Source organism: Megascapheus bottae, chromosome 5 (genome assembly GCF_031878675.1).
Source record: "Megascapheus bottae isolate mThoBot1 chromosome 5, mThoBot2.hap1, whole genome shotgun sequence".
Classification (NCBI taxonomy): domain Eukaryota; kingdom Metazoa; phylum Chordata; class Mammalia; order Rodentia; family Geomyidae; genus Megascapheus; species Megascapheus bottae.
Genome location: NC_143513.1, coordinates 57,439,118 through 57,444,060, shown reverse-complemented (window position 1 = coordinate 57,444,060; position 4,943 = coordinate 57,439,118). Strand labels below are relative to the sequence as shown.

The 4,943-nt window shown below is 39.1% G+C and overlaps 1 pseudogene; it reads left to right on the top strand.

Annotated features, from left to right (window-relative positions):
• Positions 1 to 2,911: 2,911 nt before the first annotated feature.
• Positions 2,912 to 4,612, top strand: LOC150063451 (threonylcarbamoyladenosine tRNA methylthiotransferase pseudogene; annotated as a pseudogene).
• The last annotated feature ends 331 nt before the right edge of the window (positions 4,613 to 4,943 follow it).

Sequence of the window (4,943 nt, the reverse complement as noted above, 5' to 3'; positions counted from 1 at the left end):
ATTTCAATAATTGTCTCAGATGACATGAATGTGAGCTCAGACAAGCTATAACCTGCAAAGCAGGAAAGAGTCATGCTACTGTCTTGAGTTGAAAGGCAATATAGTGGCAGAATTCTTCCTCAGAGGATCCCATTTTTTTCTTAAGGATTTCAACTGATTACACGAGGCCTGACCACACTAGGAAGAGTGATCTACCTGATTCAAGATGTGTTGATTTAACTGTAAATCATATCTTAAAAATACTTCACAGAAGCATGTAGACTGCTGTTTGATAATGCAACTGACCCCTTAACAAAGCTGAATTAACGCTTAAAATCAATCATTGTAGGGCCGGGAGTTTTGCCTAGTGGTAGCATGCTTGCCTAGCATGCACAAAGACCCGGGTTGGATTCCTCAGTACCATATACATAGAAAAAAGCCGGAAATAGTGCTGAAACTCAAGTGGTAGAGCTCTGGCCCTGAGAAAGTCCAAGGACAGTGCTCAGGCCCTGAGCCCAAACCCAGGACTGGCAAAAGAAAGAAAGAAATTGATTATCGTAATGAGTAAATATCGCCAGATGTGGCAGTGATGGCACAAGGTCTCCTGGACAGAAGAAATGGAAAGTAGAAATGAAGCAATTTTCACAACAAAATTGCCTGGAAGCTGGTCCAACTGAACGAATTACATCAGATTTTATACTCAATTAAAATACACACATATAGAAAGAAAGATATTTAAATAATTACCTTGTTAGTTGTTGGGAAACCACAGAACATAAAAAGACAACATAAAAGGGTTTCAGAAGAAAAATAGGCCAACTATGAAGAAAGGTAATCAGTATGGTAATAGACTCTTTATTAGCACCAAGATCTGATACAAGGTAATGGAAACAATTTTCAAAGAGCTTATGAGAAATAAGCAGACAGGAGGATTTTAAATAGCTAAATAAAAGAAAGCGAGAGTAGACAGAAAGAGAATGAGAGAGGGGAGAGAATAGCAATTTATTTAAGACAAATATTGGAAGCTTCTTAATTTGAGATTTTTCTGTGAAAGAAATACTAAATGATACAGTTAAGTACAATCAACAGAGTATTCTGAAAACAGGACCAAATTGTTCCTTAAATTTTTTAAACTTTTGTAAGGCTAAATCACAAAATGTATATACAAAATATTCAAAAGCAGGGGCCATGAGTGTGGCCTAGTAGTTAGGTGCTCGCAGCATGCATAAATCCCTGGGTTTGATTCCTCGGTACCAGATACTCAGAAAAAAGCCAGAAGTGGTACTGTGGCTCAAGTGGTTGAGCACTAGCCTTGAGAAAGCCTATGGACAGTGCCCAGGTCCTAAGTTCAAGCCCCAGGACTGGCAAAAAAAAATTCAAAAGCAGCATGTATCTAAAATACTGACAATTATCATAAAAAGGAGGAAGATTTATTAAACATTAAATTTCTGTGATGGTTTTTAGGAAGGAAGAGATATTTGGTATTATAATTTGTGATATCTAAAATAGTTATTAGTGATGAACCTTTCTGACCATGAAGAAAATGAAAATCAAGATGACATGAGATTCCGTCTCATTCCAATCACAATGGACATCATTGACAACATAAACCACCACAAATAGTAGAAGAGATATGGGCCAAATGGACCTTAACAAAGACTTGGTGAAAAATCTAAACTACTATAATCACTATGTATGGCAGGATGGGAATTCCTCAAAACACTAGAAATGAAACTACAATATGATTCAGCAGGTTTTTGAAGGCATGACATAAATAACTGGAGGCCAAGCACTGGTGGTTCATACCTATAATTCAAACCTCTCAGGAAGCTGAGATCTGAGGATAGTGGTTCAAAGCCAGCCTGTGCATGAAACTAATCTCCAAGTAACCACCAAAAAACTGGAAGTGGCACTATGGCTCAAAGTGGTAGAGCACTAATCTTGAGCTGTATAGCTCAGAGACAGAGCCTAGGACCAGAGTTCAAGCCTCATGACCAACAAAATAAAAAGAGAGAGAGAGAGGCCTATGTATCCACTATTCACAAGAACTAAGTGACGGAAATATGGAAGCATCTACAATGCCTTGCAAATAATCAATATATGGAGAAAATATGACATTCATCTACGGAGATAAGCATCATTATTCAGCCATAAATAGAGATAGTCATATTGTGAAGTAAGCCAAATTTACAAGGACATAGGTCCAATATTTTCTCTCATAAGTGAACTTAGACCTAAAAGATGAACATATCCATATGTACATAAACATATACATGATTATTCTAAAATAGGCTGCATCCCTATGTGAGAAATCATGGTGATGCTCTTTTGAACAATTAGCATGCAGTTCATCAAAAATGAAGTTGAGCTATGTCACACTTGGGGTTTGGTACCAGTGTGGGGAGCAAAAGCAAGCAGATAGGGTGAAGGAGGTTCTTTTGGGAGGTAATAGGTGGAGAGTGACTCTGGTAAAGATGCATTGTGTGTAGAAATGGAAATATCAAAAATGGAACTCATTTCTTTTACAAATAGTTGATGCTCATAAATAAAGGAAAAAGAGAAGAAAAGAGAAAATAATTTTAGAAGACAAAAAATGCAAAAGAAACAGATATTCCTTTTGGTGGAAATATACCAGGTAATAATTCACAGTTTGTCATGCTGATATTTGGTACATATTTCATTGAGAAGGCACTGCTGATAGCTAGAAAATCAGGTCAGAGAAACAATGATGAAGGCTATTGTTCGCTGGAAATTATAGTGTACTTAAAGTGATGATAATTGGGAAAGAACTATGTGTTTTCCGTGAACAGAATAAATGTTAAAAATGAAAGACAGCTGTGCAGTTACCTGACAGGAGTGGGTGGATTTCGTTCCCTGTGGCCAGAGTCATCTTTGAAGAGGACCGGAGACTAATCGCGGATCTTCGAGAAAAATGCCTTCTGCATCCTGCGATACACTCCTTGATGACATTGAAGATATTATGTCACAGGAAGACTCAAAACCACAAGATCGACATTTTTCAAGAAAACATGTTCCTAAGGTGCGAAAGCAAAATACCCAAACATATTTACAAGAGGAGAACAGTCCATCAAGTGATAGCATTATTCCAGGCATACAGAAAATTTGGATATGAACATGGGATTGTTCACATAATAATTCAGATAGAGAATATATGGCTGGACAACTAGCTGCTTATGGCTATAAAATTTCAGAAAATGCATCAGAGGCAGATTTATGGCTCATGAATAGTTGCACTGTGAAAAACCAGCTGAAGACCACGTTAGGAACTCAATCAAAAAAGCTCAAGAGAAGAACAAGAAAGTAGTGCTTGCTGGCTGTGTTCCTCAAGCCCAGCCTCCTCAGGACTATCTCAGAGGACTGAGTATCATTGGGGTTCAACAGAATTGTTTCTTCTTGTGGAAGAAACAATTAAAGGTCACTCTGTGAGATTGTTGAACCAGAAGAAGGATAATGGAAAGCAGTTGGGGAGAGCACAATTGGATTTGCCCAAGATCAGGAAGAATCCACTGATAGAAATCATTTCCATCAACACTGGGTGTCTCAATGCTTGTACCTACTGCAAAACTAAACACGCCAGTTTTCCAATTGATGAACTAGTAGATAGAGCCAAACAATCTTTTCAAGAGGGTGTTTGTGAGATCTGGTTGACCAGTGAAGACACAGGGGCGTATGGCAGAGATATTGGCACTGACCTCCCCATACTCCTGTGGAAGTTGGTGGAAGTGATTCCCAAGGGAGCAATGCTCAGGCTTGGCATGACAAATCCACCCTATATTTTAGAGCATCTGGAGGAAATGGCAAAAATCCTCAATCACCCCAAAGTGTACTCCTTCCTGCACATCCCAGTCCAGTCTGCCTCTGACAGCGTGCTCATGGACATGAAAAGGGAGTACTGCGTGGCCGACTTCAAAAGAGTGGTGGATTTTCTGAAAGAGAAAGTTCCTGGAATAACGATTGCTACAGATATTATCTGTGGTTTTCCTGGAGAAACAGATCAAGATTTTCAAGAAACAGTGAAACTTGTGGAGGAGTACAGATTTCCAAGTCTCTTTATTAACCAGTTTTACCAGAGACCAGGTACTCCGGCTACAAAGGCAGAACAAGTCCCAGTACAAGTGAAAAAGCAGAGACAAAAGATCTTTCTTGGGTATTTCATTCTTACAATCCATATGACCACAAGATATGTGAAAGACAACAAGTGTTAGTAACAGAAGAATCTTTTGATTCCAAGTTTTATGTTGCTCACAATCAATTTTATGAACAGGTGCTGGTGCCAAAGAACCCTTCATTCATGGGGAAAATGGTCGAAGTGGACATTTATGAATCAGGAAAACATTTCATGAAAGGGCAGCCAGTATTGGTTGCCAAAGTATACTCACCATCCATCAGTAAACCACTGGTGAAGGGAGAAGTCTCAGGTTTAACGAAGGAATTCAGAAACAGGTTTGGGAATCACTCAAGTTCAGCTTCCCACATTTCTGCTGAATCTCAGCCCATGTCAGCAGGTTCCAGAATGGCGCTGCACATGCAAAACCTCCATCAAGACAGTGCACTGAGGACAGCTGTGGGCCTCGCGCTGCTTGCATTTCTTCTTGCTCTTCTTGTCAATTAGAACCTATAATTAGAACCTAACTGAAGAAGACATCTGTGCACAAGAAGTTACTAATTAAAATCTCCAATGGGCAGGAAAGTGACAACATCCATTCTCAAAGAGTGGTCATCTGTCCAGGTTGTTCTGGCTGCTCTTCAACCCCTTTAATGATTGTCTGCCATCTCACGTAGAGTTGGGACCATTGGCTGTTTGACCTAAAAGTGAATTACAGCTGGAAAATACTGTCTTTCAAATGAAATTCCCTTTAGCTTATTTTTTTAAGCAAGAAATGCCAGGGATTGCTTAAAACAAATTCTCTACTCTTCAAGTGTGAATCTACCATATGGTAGCT